Consider the following 16,095-nt stretch of genomic DNA (forward strand, 5'->3'; position numbering starts at 1 on the left):
GCATTTAATATGATGCAGACCTTCACTGCATATCTGAGAGGATGGGAACAGTCAGGCTCACTTCTTACAGGAACTCAGGGTATTTTCTTTTGTCTTTGCTGCTTCTGAGGCAGAAATAATCATATCCTCTGTCCTCAGTTATGTGTACACCAGGAAATGCATTGGTGGTCCATGTGGTTCATTATCATATAAAATAAAGACATTTAATTTGCATTATGTGTTCAAAACCATCACATATTATATCATTTATATCCAGCTTTAATTGGTTTCTCAGTGGTGTTCTAAATGTGATCAAATCAAGAAAGTGAGAATCTGTATGTCTTAAATGTTAGTGATGGAGGTCTACTTACTTTGACAACCATAGAGACCTATGTGATGTCTTCATGATGCAGTGAGCTTTGAAAAGCATTCACATGAGCCAAAGCAGAAGTTTTACCCAGACGGATTAACATAAAGATGTTTAATTCAAACAAATGCAAACCAAAAGAGTTGTCTGAGTGAAGTAAATTAAATCTTTGTTAATACTCGGGCAAACACAGAAGCACGGATCATAAACATGGCTCTTAAGAAACTTGAGAGCACGCCATGTTGTTCTCTTCAAGTCTTAAACAAGCGGCACAAACGCTATTTTTCACATTCTTCTGTTTGGACTGCAGACTCTCGTCTCAACCTGGCAGACAGTCAAAAAAGAGGTTTTCAATGTTTTGGTTATTTCTGGTTTTACATGCATGCTATTATTCAAAATATATGGAGGCTTTTGGTTTGAGTGTGTGGAACAGTCTTCTTCATAGAGGTCCTTAAAGAAAGCTTGGGGGTCATGAGGAGGAGACAAAAACATGGTGAAACAGTATTTCTGAGAAGAGGACATAAATTATCCAGAATGTCAAGTTACTGGAAGATATTATGTGACTTATTATAGTTGCAAATATATGCGTTTACTGTCTGAAAAGATGTGGATAATAAATGGAAGCTAAGTTGTATTAGCATTACTAAGGTTGTTTTTGCAATAGCAGGTCCTGGCTATGTTTGAATAAGTTGATATATATTCTCTTAAAGATACAGTCACAGTCATAAATACCTGTTGAGACTAATTCATAGAATCCCCTGCACTCATAGAGGTCTGACTTCCCTCTAAAAATACCATCCCACCATGTAAACAACCCACTGTCCTGCTTACAGTCGAGGGGTCCTCGTTCTAAATCTGCTCTGCGTTGGGTAAAGCTGTAAATCTCAACATACAGTAAAGATCGTGGACACGGTGTAAATCTTGCGCTCTCTTTGCCCTGTGGCTTTCACCATTGAATGGGGCTCAGTGTTCCAGTCACACCTGCTCACCTTCCCCAGCCTGCAGCCCTGGGACATGGATGAGCTGAGGCGGAGATGAGAGGAGATGAGGGGAGGCCTTGGACAGCTTAGAAAGGGGGCAATGACCCTGCATACCCTGCAAGAAGTCACGGCAAAGCCTCTGGCTCTGTATTTTGAGAACCGCTGGTTGTGGTTTTTCGGTCATGTGCAGGGGCGTTGTCACGTGCTAGGAAAAGATTCATGACCGGTGGATTTCTGTGCAGTGAATGCTGGAGCTCAGAAACCCACACAGCCTTCACTATGCAAAGGTTTAAATAAACAGAATATATAGTTTCATGTCACCTTGCAGTGTGCATTTACAAATGCACTGCCATGTGACTGCAGTCACTTTTTCAGACATCCAAGGGAGAGGAAAAAACTTGTATCTTGTGTACTTACTCATTCTTAAAACCACTAACAACCTATACTGTGCAGCTCTATGTATACAGAACATGCTGTATTAGCCTCAGCCTCTAACACTGCCATGCAACGATCCTGCAGACATAATCAAGCATGCAATATATAACCTTTTGAGGTATATTTAGGCCAAGCATGTAATTCTCTTGTAAATGTTCTTCTGCTGTCTTGACATCATAACCACAAAAAGTTTGATCCATAGCCTGTTTGTGTTGAAACCTGCCTGCTAACATACAAAGATACACTGCCAGCAGAGGAGGTGGAAAAATATTTACATATTTTTAGCATTTTTAAGCATGCTCAGACTGGGAGTGTGTTGAAGTACGGTAAGAAGTACAGATGATTGGCTTAACTAATGCTAACCAGGCAACGTGAGCGGTAGGCAGGCTCCTGCTTTTCATTAGCACCAGCTTGCTAACTGGCAAGTGCAGCCGGAGCAGACTTTCCAGATGTGCCTGTCCTCGTATGATCCTCAGCTCTGCTCTAAGATCTCACCTCCAGGCTGCAAACCGAGACGAGGAAACGCACACAGCAAGGGAGCTCGCTCGGCCAGCCAGCCGCACAGAGAGGCGAATGTGTGCAGGAAGCTGGACAGACAAAGAGAAAGCTGCTCAGCAGAGGGTCTGCCACGTTAGCATCTCACCTCTGCAGTCAATGACTGGCAATGCTGCCTGAGGGGATGCCAGTCTTTTCTTCAATGAGGATGTTCACACTGGATTTGTAGCTGATGTGCTGCTGACATTTCAGGAAACTGGGACAGAGTAGTCCATAGTTAGGAGAGAATATAAGTGGTCTTTATGCACTTGACAGATTGATCTTATACCTGAAAATCAATTTACTGAACACCTACTTATGTAATGCATACAAGCCCAATTCCAATAAAGTTGGAACCCCGTGTAAAATGTTGATTAAACAGATTTCAAAGGTTTGCAAATCATCTAAACCATACATTTAATAGAAAAGTCAGTATATTGAACTCTGAAAAGGCAAAATCTTATCATGTTTTGTAAAACATATCTTCATTTAAAATTTGATGCAAGTAACACATTTCAAAAAAGTTGGGATTGGTGCAATAAAACTGAGAAAGTTGCAAAATGCTAAAAAAAACAAACCTGGAGAAATATCTCACAATGAATTAGGTTAATTTGCAACAGGTAAGCAACATGACAGGGTTCAAAAAGGGCATTCAAGACAGGCAGAGTCTCCAAGATGAAAAGAATGGAAGAAGAGGGTCACTACTGTTGAGAGACCGTGAGAGATTCAACAGTTTTAGAGGATAGATTTCATTGTCTACAAATTCAGAGTCTGGAGAAATCTCTGTACAAAAAGGAGTAGGCTGAAACCACTACTGAATGGGCATGATCTTTGGGCAGCAGTGCATTAAAAAAATAGACAGGACTCTGTAGTGGAAGTAACTGCATAAAGCACTCTTTTGATGAACATATAAACCAGAAAACACTGCTTGGGTTGATTTTTTGTCTTATTGCCATGAGGTTTGACCAAGTGGCAAGCTCCAGCTGCAAGAACTGAAGCCAATGCAGAAGTGTTATAAACTGCAGTTCTTGGAGTGTCCGCTTGAGGCTGGCTCCAAAAACCAGAAACGACATACACACCCATTAAACAAGCCGATCTTTACAGCAGAAATAAACATATTTACAGCCTGATACAAAAAAACGAATGTGGTCCGGATAGCTCATTTCTGTATGGGGGGAAATTTTCATAACGCGAAAATGTTGAAGATATTAAGACTACAAGTTTTCCATTTTGAGAGGAACAGCTAACTTGGCCGAGCTGCAGGTTTAGCTGTTGGAAAGGAGGCCCAAAGCCCGCCTCTTTACCTCACACTGGCTCGACAGAAGTTAGGTTGAGTTTAGCATTTCCAATATGGCTTCCGCCGACAATTGGCTTCAAAACAGCGCTTCAGTAACAGATGGACAACGTCACGTATACTACGTCCATTTATAATAAAGCCTATGGGTTTGACGCGCAGAGAGCACTTAAACCCTAAAATGAACAATACTCTCTGCACTCTGCAGTGATGCTCTGTGACGGGCTGCAGACTGAACTAGAGTTGGTGGACAATGTGGTCACGCCCCACATCAAGGATACAGCCCTCAATGCCCTGCTTGTTCATCTTGTAGCCTTGGCCCCTTGCTGCATGTCATCCCGCACCCTCTTCTCCCTACATTTCCTCTCTCTCTGTGGATTTCCTATCCATTCAAGAAATATTTACCAACAATAAAACTCAAAAATAAAAGAGAAGTAGTACATAATGTATAATAAAGTAATACATTCTCTAAAAGAGGTTTGTCTTTTGAGAAAGCAGCATTGTAAGATCCTTTGCAAAGTTCACCCAGAAAATCCCTTTATTTGCTAAAATCAATAACATATCAGTCTCCAAAATCCAACATTTATCAGGCTCTTGAACATATAAATTAGAAGATTTGATTACACTGTTAAAGTACTTTCAGTTTCATCATTCCAAACAAAGAAATTAAACAAATTCAACATCTGATCAGAGGAAATATGGGTGGTCCTGATGCTGTTCTATTCCTCATCCCACTGAACTAAATGTTCGGCAGTGAGAGCAGACGTGATTGATTCCAGTTCGAGTCAGATCTCCCAATGTGGCTTCACAGCTCACCAAATCAATAACTCAACAACAATGCAGTACAAGAACAAAGTATGCAGGCTTTCATTCTCCTGACAGCAGTGTTCGGGGTTTCATGCGGAGGGTAACGGGAAGAGTTAAGAAAGAATGTATCACCAACAGAAAGGCAGCAGCTGTTAGCAGAGCTGCTCTGTTTGTGAGCTTATTCTACCATGCTTCAAATAAAAGATGTGATGGATGTAACTGAACTTAAATCAGGAAAAATAACAACTAAAGATCTGCTGAATGAATGAAAGAATGAATGAATAGATAGATAGATAGATAGATAAATAAATAAACTCAATTTTAAAGATGTACCTTGTAAAGTAAATTCAAAAAACTAAAAAAAAACTCCAAATGACTTTGCTCTAAAAAATCCCACTCAGGCAGAAAACATTGTGAGCACTGGTGACAAAAATAATGCACATTTGGATCCCGTCTGTACTTTGTGTGCTCACTTGACTTTGAGTGAATAACAAATGGATCTGCCAGGCAGGGAGTGACAAACACTGGCTCCACAACAAAACTCTTCAAAATAGACTTCTCATGTTTGTCCAAAGCATCAGGATCACACTTGCTATTGGCCCAAATTAGGTCATCATGCTTCCTGTTTGCTGCCAGAGCAAGCCAGGATGAAATTAAACCTTTAGCAGACGGAGGAAGAGAGCCTATTTGTGCGACACAGGCGAGAGAATAGTGTGATGACATCACTGCCACAAAGGATTGGTGTTCATGATGCCAGGTCTGTCAGGAGGTTATATTTAATAAATGTGATATGGAGTTAAATGTGAAATAAAATGTCTTGATGACATTATTTCCATTGTTTTGTCCCCCTTCTCCTTGTTATCACGCAGTGTTCTTTTGTGTTGACTGTAAAACACCTGCACAAGGGTCCCACCTCTAAAGGCCAAATTCCACCAGATCCGTGTCCGGTCCGTCTCCAGATCTGATAGGTTTCTATTCTAGTTAATGTGTTAACTTCCTCTGGATCCGCTCCGTCGCATTGCGGCTGCATCTCTGATCCCACAGGTCAGAGCCCTACAGATCAGATACTCAAGACCTCTATTTTTGCAGGATGCCAGAGCACAACGCATCAGGACAGGAAGTCAGGCACCAAAACAAAGTTAAAACATCCACTTAATTTTCAGAATAAAACACTGTATTATCACCAGATCGTACTTCACTTAACTACAACAACAAAAAGGTCATGGTGAGCTGAGGCAGGCCTGGAGTCAACAGGTCAGAGGTTTTCAGAGGACCATAAAGACAACATGGATGAGGAGAGTAGGAGGATGATCGTTGATTCACTAATTACCACGTGAAAACCTTGGTCACATGAGCCGGACCGCAGCAGATCAGAGACGGACCAGGCATAGATCTGGTGGAAGTCCCTGACAAGCCTGCATGACACACTGTGACACAAAGGGTAAAAAAAAGGTGAGTATTTACTTTTTTACAATAAACTACAAACTGCAAGCCTGTAGACATCCAAACATACATTTACAAGCTAACTACGACTCCCAGGAGGCATTTCTGTAAGAACTATCCAACTGTTTAATGTATAACCGAGTTTTAACAACTGGCCCACGTTGAATGTGATGTTTCCTTTAGAAATCTTAGATTTAGATCGATTCTTTTCAGATTCTTGGAGAATTCAGAAAATGAGTGAGTGGTTAAACTTCACAAACTGCAAGTTTTGGCTTTGCAATAGCTTTTTGAACATGCCTTGGCCTCTTTAACATGAAAACACCAGCTGACACTCATGTGCATTGTTGGATAGAGGATAGATCTAGCAAACTGAGGGTTGGAAACACATGCTTTCTCACATTGGACTCGGATGTGTGGCCATCAAACAAAGTGAGGAAAATCACCAATAAACTGTGGGCAACTCTTATTTCAAAACTTGTTTATTGGGTGCAGATTCAGTTTCCCCTTGGCATGTAATTCTACCCTTGCATAACAGGCTAATCTGTGCTTTGTGCTCTAAATGACTTCAGGTGATCACTCAGTTCCAGAGTAATTCCCTGGCACATAATTGGAGCAGATTTTACCTCATGTGACTCCAGGTTTAACCTGAATTAATTCATCATGCTAAGCTTTGTGAACTTGTAGAACTTCTGGCTATAACATGTCAACATCTGTTTCTGTATTCACAGAATCTTTCATGTTTTGGGGTTGTGTCCTTTGGTTGATTTGTACTCTTTTGTTCTTATAGCAGAGTAAGGATGCAGTTTCCTAGAAAGAAGACTAGTTAGGGACCATATCGAACACCCGATGCAAAGTGTCTTGGCGTGCAGTGCAAGTGTCATTGTTATCTTGACCCACTCATCATTTTCATGCCCAGTGTCCACATTAGCTAGTGAACTTGCACCCACATTAGCACCTGTGGGTGCTCTTGTCTTAGAATGAGGTGTGGTTAGGGGCATAGGTTGCTTTCATGAAGAAGTAGACACTGTCTTCACTTTAGACCATGAAAACCTGGTCTATATGCTGTTATTTCATCTCCTTTCAATACTCTGTATTAGGCTTCATGCAGTAAATGTACATATTATCTATGACTATTTAACAGCAATTCACCAAGTATACAATGAATACATTTTCTATCATTGTTTTACCATCTGGCTCAGGATTAATCCAACGAATACAGAGAATGAAAGCTGAATCAAAACACATAGTTTGATACAGAGGATGATGATAAATGAGTGGATCCATAATTAAAGCAACGTCATTAGTAAAATATTTTGTAGACAAATCACTCTAGCTCTTATGTTAAAGCCTAAGTGCTAATTTTTCCAGCCCTAGACCGTCATCAAACACCCTCTCAGGGTTCAATTCCAGTATTTGTGACCTTTGAACCTTGTATGTTGCAAAAGTTGCCATTCTACATCCACCAAAACATTTCCAAGTTTCTGACATTTTGAATGCATCTTTGTGGGCAGTAAACTGTTGATGTTTGATATCACATGATACATGATGATGCCACTTTAAAACAGCACCTGCCAATGGCAACTATAGTACAAATTTGCACTGTGTGTGACTGCTTTGTGGAAGCATGTGGAATTGATTCAGCTAAAAATGGGTTGCTTCAGCTTATATATGATGGTGGCCAACATTTGAACCCATATTTCAGGGTATCTGAGGCCTTTCCTTTACAGTTATGAGAATCAGAACAATGGTGTTATTTTGTTACATGAGTTTGAGAAGCAATAATCACACCTGAATAAAAAAAGAAGAAGAAGAAGGTACTGGGTTTGAACGAACATTTTGGAGACACTTTTTCTGTGGTAAGAGTACCGTAACAAAATGTTTCCTATATCATGTTGTTTCTAATATTTCCTCTCCTCATTGAGGGATTGTAATTTCCCTCTGGAAGCTAACTGGAGCCTCACCTTATTTGTGAAAAAACAACATCAGTTGGACAAAGGCAAGGGCTGAGGAAGCAGGAAACATTGACCTTGGTCAAGCCGTTGTTTGACTCCATACAGAGAAGTCTCCATGCCCACAAAGTCCCTGAGTAACACCAGACATAAATGTTTTCTGTAATGCAAAGCCTTCTATTTAAGACTGCACCAACCAACCATCCATTACCAAATGATGTCTCCATTAAATCATATGCTGCTCAGATTCCCCATGAGCCTCAGTGGGTGATCACACCGCTTACTACCCAGCAAAAAAGCCACATGGGCGACAGTTTCAAACCCAAATGGTTCAAGAAAGGCGCTCAGGGATCCTGAAGGGTTCCTGGTTTCACTGCTGTCAGTGACACAGACAAACTGTGTTCACATGAGACCACACAAACACAAACAGCAAGGGATCCACAGACATCTGCAGGGGGAAGCCAAACGCAGAGTGGAAGCAGATGGAGGCTGATATCATGTCGACAGTTACAGAATCACGTCATAAATATCAAGGTCACATTTGTGATATAATAAAGTCAAAGTACTGATCACAATCTTCATCAACCGCAGTCACAAAAACATCACGCCTGTCTCTGTGCGAAGATAAATACCACCCACTGAAACACACCCTGTTCTTGATTTACTTCTTTTACTGACATGGCGACAGATTTCAACCACAAGAAGATCCACAGAGGTAACCACACATGCTCTTCATTCAGGAAAGACAGCCTTATATTAAATTATCATTAATGGAGATAAAGTGGAAGAGTGGAAGAAATCTTACCAAGACTTCATCACTAAATGGCTCAAAAAGAGAAGGCTTTGATGTATTGTTTGTATACTGCAAGTTGATGTCTGGTTTGTAGTATAAGGGTGAGGAAGGACAGAATAAGAAAGTGGGGAAGGGAAATAATTAATCAATATTTTTAATCATTTAAATTCTGTCCTAAAGATCCAACGGTAGCATCTTCATACAGCTCCCTTTTACAGACCAACAGTTTAAATCCCAAATATTAATCATCAGGTTTTAAAGAAATAAGCAGGAATTTAATGTGAGTGTGAAAACAAAGAGACTAAATTCATTGTTTAATTAAAGACTTAAAGTATTATATTATTATTATTAAGAGCTAAAAAGATTTGTCAATTAATCAATTAGTCTCAAATTAAGCAGAATAATCAGGATTAATCAGGAAATATGTGAAAATGGGTGTTATTCAGTTCAATTGTTATTTTTAGTTATTCACCACATGCTTGATATTTTGGGACAAAGAAATTCATGTGTTGTAGATCAATGGATGGACGGACGGATGGATGGATTGTTGGATGGATGGATGGATGGATGGATGACTGATGGATGGATGGATGGATTGATTGATTGGTGGATGGATGGATGGATGGATGTATTGATTGGTGGATGGATGGACGGACGGACGGATGGATGGATTGTTGGATGGATGGATGACTGATGGATGGATGGATGGATGGATGGATGGATTGATTGATTGATTGATTGATTGATTGATTGGTGGATGGATGGATTGATTGGTGGATGGATGGATGGATGGATGGATGGATGGATGGATGGATGGATGGATGGAATGTTGAATGGATGGGTGAGTAGGTAAGTAGACATGAAATAAAATCAATAAAATAAGTCTCTAGAATAAAATCAAACAAACGAACAGGACATGAAAAGACATGTATGATAACTAAGATATCCAGTTTTCAGAACATCTGAAAAATCTTCAGATTTATACTACACAACAAGACTGCATGATACTGGGGAAAAATATTGCAAGCATTTTTCTTTCTGGAATTTACAACAGATAAACGAAATGTGGTTTTATGTACCTATGATGATTTATTTTAAATTCCATAATACAACTTTACTTGCCATTATTTGGATCTTAAAGTGTATTTTTTGTTTAAAAACAAGCATCCTGTTCACTTTAAGGCACTGTGACACCTACATTAGGAGGTATAGAGACAAGAGGTCAAGAGGGAACAGGTTGTCCATGGTCACCTTAGTGGACATTAAGTGCCCACAGCATTAACGAGCAAGGAGACCAGCAGGAAAACACTTCAAATCTTGCTTAATCCCCTCAGTGTTTTCTGGGGAATATCTGACAGCAGCAGTGCCACAAGCATATTTACCCTTAACAGTCACAAATACAGACCCTGCATGCTCAGTAGTCAGTTCTCTGTGTATTTAAGTGAGGGGCTGCATGGCAGTGGTGTCAAATAGATGTTTATTGTAGATTATTTATAAAAAAAAATGAGAAACTGTTGACTCTATTATGTGTTCAAGGTCATTTGACTGACATTGCAATGGTCAAATGACATATTGTTCAGCCCCATCATACACAACAGAGGCATGAAGTCAGTGAAGTCCCATTGGTTTCCTACCAGGGTTTATGAAGCCCAACAATGGTGGTCCCCATATTGTAAATGCTTACCCAACCTAACTTTGACCAACCTGAAGACAGACAAAGAGTTGGATCTGAGGTAGTCCTCTTGGCAAACAGCAGCAACACACCCAACTGTCCAATCAAATCAGCCATGGCCCTAATAATGTTCTTTTTAACATATAGGTGCTAAATGTTCTCCCCCAGTGGACACTTGTGCACAGTATGCAGCAACATCAGCTTTACAGTATTTTCCAGCACTGGAGGTCGCTGCTTGGTTACCACCAACACTGGGCTGTCCTGTGTTTTTGGGGTAAGACGAACCTCTACAAAAACAAACTGGATATAAATGTCTCTTTAATGTATATTGGTATATTGTAAACTCTCCGCTGGATCTAAACCGAGTGGAGCCCGATGGAGCTTCGCTGCTTATGATTAGCCATCATAACCTACACTTTGATGGTGTGCAGAAATACTGCAAGGACTGGAGAATAACAGGGTTTGCTATCAATGTGGGTCACTGTGGGGTTTGCCTGTGGCTGAGGGAATGTGAGGGAACGAGTGGAAGCGGAGGGCTGACTGTCGGTCCCTCAGCCAAACCACAGCTGGCCAGATTACAAGAGTCTGGATTAGAGGCCCGGGGTTGGGGTTGGGGTTGGGGTTGGGATGTGGATCACATTGATGTAGTAACTCCGACACACGCAGAGGCAACACATTATTAAAGCATCAATGTCAATACGGCGGCACAGATTTGAAATAGCCAAAGTATTCACATTGTGTTTGATAAAGTTATTTCATATTCCTAAATAAGTTAAATGTTGCAACTTTTCTTTGACCCCATGCATGAATGCAAATAGAGCTGGGCAATATTGAAATATATGTAATCACAATAAAATATTTCATATCAGTCGATATCGATAATTATCACATAAACATCAAATCTTTATTTAATTTAAATTTAAAGACAGATTATTGGTTCTGAGTAAAAATTGAAGATGGTTTGTTAGCCTGTATCTGGAGCTTGAATCTCTTATTTTATAAGATGCTAGTTTGCATGATCTTATTTAAATTTATCACAAAGATATATTATATTTTATACTGTGTGCCAGTTTATCAAGTATTGTTTTGAGTAATGCATTCCCCTGTAAGGCTACTAAGGGTTACAGGCAGAGTGATATTGTTCCCACAGTGCAGTGAACACATCACGGTTATTCAGTGTTCACTTGTACCAAGTTATACGTTTTTTTCCATGTTGTTGTCGCTCGTTTCAGCTGTGTTTAAATCCCTCTCCAAACGTCTTTCAGCCCCACCTACCTCTCACCCTACAACGTGATTGGCTGTTCAATGTCGTCTTCGTCTTCTGTTCAGTGTTAGGTGGCAACTAGCGTTTAAGGCATATTGGCACCTCCTCCCTTTCCAGTGGTTGGGGGGTGTAATTACGGGTTTAAATATATTGCATTTTTATCAAACATTTTTAATATTTATATTGAGAAAAATTATAAATCACCATAATTATCATCATCGAATTATCGCCCAGCCCTAAATGAAAATACTGTGATCCTTATGACGTACCTCACAGGTCAGAAGGATAATAACTCTGACAAACGAAGCACACAAAAAAAGCAGCACATGTTTTTGTATTTTGCACTCCATTGTTTTCAGATGGATAATAGCTTCTCATAGAGCATGACAAGTATAAACTGGAGACTAAGAGCAATCTGCAGAGCATACTCAGCCTGTGGGCACGGCTGGCAGGTCATGAAAGCAGCACTACGCAAAACAGCATGAGCTTTATGGGTCGTCCTTTGCACTTTGAGCCTTATTAAATCACTTAATCCAAATAATAAGTGAAGGCAGCCACATATCACAACAGGAAGGACTCAAAGGTTTGCTATTGCATTCAGACATGAACAGAAACATAAACATCCTACATGTTGGCAAAATGTAAATGAGGCTGAAGTTATTTTACAAATCATTTCAAGGTGATAAAAACAGTGAAGCAGAAAACAAATAAACAAAGCCAGATTTTGTTTATCCAGGTCACAACGGAGACATAATTATTAACAACTAGTGCTTCCTGTCGCACCAAACTCAAAACAAGCAGAGGCTGGAAGAAGAATAGATTTCATGATAAAGTTGCAAATGTAACAAATTTCAAAGCCACCTGATTAGGCTGTCATGTTTTTAACATTCAAAATGTACAGTCAGATGGTTTGAGGTATTTTCCCTGTAATCCAGCAGAGGGTGCTCTAAAAACCTCCATCTGCTGACCCCCAGTATGGCCTGAATTATCATCAATCTAGTATTGTTATGTTGTGTGCAATGAAAAGGAGGACACAAGCAACACTGTCCTGAGGAGAGAGTCACACCACAGCATTTGAATACTGTCAATGGTCTGTGTTTCATTACCAAGTTATCCAAATTGACTTTGAGAAAGAACAAGAAAAATGGCAGCCTTACTTTTGTAAAGAGCATACAGGTAAGAAGAAGGAGAAGCAGGAAGTAGAACAGGGTCTAAATTAAGCAATGGTTTTCTTAAGATGGTTGATACCAGGTGTGACCCCTTTTCATCAAACCTGCAGTTGTCTTTGAGTGAAGTGTGATATGTATGTGCATCAAACCAGCATCAATTGGTGTCATTCTTTGCAATACTGTCAACATTAAATAACAATGAATTAGGCTCTTCTCCTGGAAGTATTTCTATATCCTTTTAACAGTTTACACCTTAAAAAAATACAATACTCAAGCAATTTGACACCTTCTATCCATGTTGAGCCTTGCATTTTTGCCACCCATCAATGAAGGACAGGCCAACCAGCATTACTGCCATCGAGTAGTAACTTTAAGACAAAACGCTGTCCTGAGATTCCCAGAGGCAAGAAGTCCTGCAAAGTTAACTATAAATTGAAAGCAGATGACAAGACTAGCATTAGCAAAACTTCAACAAAACACTACACCAAAGAGGCTCACAAACTAAAAGAACCACAACCAATACAGACACAAATTATCAACAAAAATTGATAAAGAGCCATCCAACTATCAGAAGATGAGCAAATCTCAATGACAGAAAGCAGACAGCAAGCTTTAGCAGGTTAACCAGCGCTAGATTGAAACCAACTTGACACAGCATGGACTCACAATAACACATATTAGCACACACAGCATTAGACTCACAATAACACACACACAGCACATACTTAGCTTGTTGAAGTGAAGAAGTTGTCATTGTGGCTTAGCAGAGGTGAGTAAAATCCATTTGACTGAGGTGTCACCTGAAAGAAAGGCTCAAACTTTTGACTTGAAATGCTCACAGTTGGAGACAGTCATTTAAAAATGGCGCTCGAGCAGGAAAGGCAGGATGTTCTCTTGTCCCCGCCCCCTGTTGCTACACCTGTCAAGCAGCTCTCTCGTACTGGACACTTATACTGGCAGGATTTTTACCATTAAAACATTTATAATTTTATTTTGAAACACTAGCTTTTTGATAAATAATAGGGTAGCATATTTTTTTATAAACTTAAACCATAAAATCACAGTTTGAAATATGAGTTACTCTACAATATTATCAGCTGTAAATAGTGAGCTCATTAGAATAACATTGTTTGATGCATGCTTGTTTAAAAATATGGCTCCTGTAATCCTGAGAATTTAACTGTAGCCCATTGGCTTATTTTCTCTTGTAATGTAGCCTGTTTTCCTGACAGTTGTAGTTAGTCTGTTTATAATTTTTCACATCCTTTCTGATTAAATGGGGATTTAATTTTCTAAGGAATTAAGATAAAAGAACACAAAACTATAAAGAGAAGGGAAAAGATTAAGTTAAATTAGCTGGTGAATTAAGTCAGAGGACTGAAAGTAGGGACATTTAAGAGTTATGTTTCTCTGATGGTTGATACTGAAGGATTTGATGCACATTCATACGTATATTATGCCCCTGTTTAATTTATTGGGCTTGTTTCACTTGTATCACAATAACTATATGTGTCAAGATCCCTCCTCTGTGAATGTTATGCTCTGTTCATCTCATTTAGTTATTTTTTCTTATGAATATTAATCCTGTTGTGTTTTGTTTTTGTCTTCTCCCCCTCTCAGTTGCCACAGGATCAGCACACCTGTGTGCTCTGTCCTAATGAGTTCACAGCTGAGGCAGATCAGCAATCAGAGGGATTGGGGATATAGGTTGCCAGAATGTCAGCTATTTTGTCAAGTAGTAGTAGTGAGCTGTTATCTCTTGTCTTTTGCCTGCCTTATTGTAGTTCAGGTTAAGCCTCTCGGTTTTTATTTTTAGTAATCTTTGAGAGGGATTTTATTTTGTACATTTTTTTTGTTTTTTGTAAGTAAACTTTTTTCAGAACTCACCTGCTCCTGTGTGCAAGTCTGCTTTTGGATCCTCCATCCTACCTTGTGTCAATGTGTTCCGTGAACTCGACTCATACTGTGTTGTGTTGTGTTAGGCCAGACAAAGAGACGGCATGTCTTGATGGACATGCAAATAATGCAGCAGCATCGTTCTTGCATGGCATGACAGCAAGTTTGCCCTACTATAAAAAATGGAAGTAAATAGGAAAGAAAAAGACAGGAAGTTTTGGAAAACAATTAGAAGGAGAGGATATGTTATATTTGTACCTTATGGTTTGTTATGATACAATTTTGTAAAATCACTGAGAAATAAAAATCACTAATTTGCTGTTGAATTTATAGCTTCCTTATAAATCAAGTCCTTACCAGGGATTGCAAGAAAATCAAGATCCCAAATCCAGACCATGAGACCATTACATATAATCTGCATACAGGTGTTCCCTGTATAGTGCACAGTCATGAGTTGAGATATCATACTTTCAACTTGTAGCTCTCACTTAGAACTGATCTAAGTCTCTCTCCAACATGTTTAAAACATTGTACCATAGTGCAAATCTCAAGTGAGCCAAAAAGTCAATCATGAATACATACAAGTTTTTCATCTCATCAAGCTCAGTCTGTCAGAGCTCTGAGAACCTTCATGAGAATTTCCCAACATTGAAACTCACATGTCCAACTGTGATGCTATAAAGCAAGGTTTCAGCCGCAGGACCACAACTCAACTGCGCTTATACTGGGACTCTTATAAATTCAAACCTAACCCTCTTTCCCCTTTCCTTCCCACCCTTCTATTTCTGTCTTTCCTCCTCTACACTGGGCCCTAAAGAAAGGAGGATTTATCGTGCCAGGAGCTACAACGGATCGCCTAATATACTTCCTCAAACCAAGAACTGCAAGAAGTTTAGCGTCAAATTCAGAATCCCTTTTCAGAATCGATAAATAATTGTCATATTGCATCCTATTGATGTTGTGTTTTTTATATTCACACAGGGTTAGCTTAAAAATGCATGAATGCAGCCTAAACTAACATATGAGGTTTAAAACTGATCTAGAAGAAGAAGAAGAAGAAGAAGAAGAAGAAGAAGAAGAAGAAGAAGAAACATACTTTATTAATCCCCATGGGGGAAATTCAATTTTTTCACTCATGTTATTTTTCGGTCATGCTACACACACAGTTTTTGGTATATACATACAATCAGGCACACACATGCAGTGGACATGCACTTAGGGAGAGATGTCAGAGTGAGGATGCTGCCATCAACTAGCGCACCCCGAGCAGTTGAGAGTTTGGTGCCTTGCTTAAGGGCACCTCGACAGTGCCCAGGCAAGTGAACCAGCACCTCTCCAGCCACCAGTCCACTTGCCAAACTTCGTCCATACTGGGACTCGAACCCCCGACCCTTCAGTCCCTATGGACTGAGCTACTGCTGCCCCCCATCTATGTCCTGGACTGAACTTTTCCAACCCTCAGTATAATGTAGTCTATTGACCTTGTAAGTAACCTGAGGTTGTACTGCTTATG

General features: G+C 39.8%; 2 long non-coding RNA genes across 2 annotated transcripts; one reads left to right on the top strand and one right to left on the bottom strand.

Annotated features, from left to right (window-relative positions):
* Window positions 1-445: 445 nt before the first annotated feature.
* On the bottom strand, window positions 446-13,594 carry LOC117824383. The gene is made up of 3 exons (XR_004633577.1): window positions 13,412-13,594; window positions 2,405-2,512; window positions 446-670 (listed from the first exon to the last, which is right to left on the bottom strand). It is a non-coding gene; the product is annotated as an uncharacterized LOC117824383 (long non-coding RNA).
* Window positions 12,460-14,572, top strand: LOC117824384. The gene is made up of 2 exons (XR_004633578.1): window positions 12,460-12,693; window positions 14,307-14,572. It is a non-coding gene; the product is annotated as an uncharacterized LOC117824384 (long non-coding RNA).
* The last annotated feature ends 1,523 nt before the right edge of the window (window positions 14,573-16,095 follow it).

This window comes from Notolabrus celidotus, chromosome 13 (genome assembly GCF_009762535.1).
Source record: "Notolabrus celidotus isolate fNotCel1 chromosome 13, fNotCel1.pri, whole genome shotgun sequence".
Taxonomy (NCBI): Eukaryota; Metazoa; Chordata; class Actinopteri; order Labriformes; family Labridae; genus Notolabrus; species Notolabrus celidotus.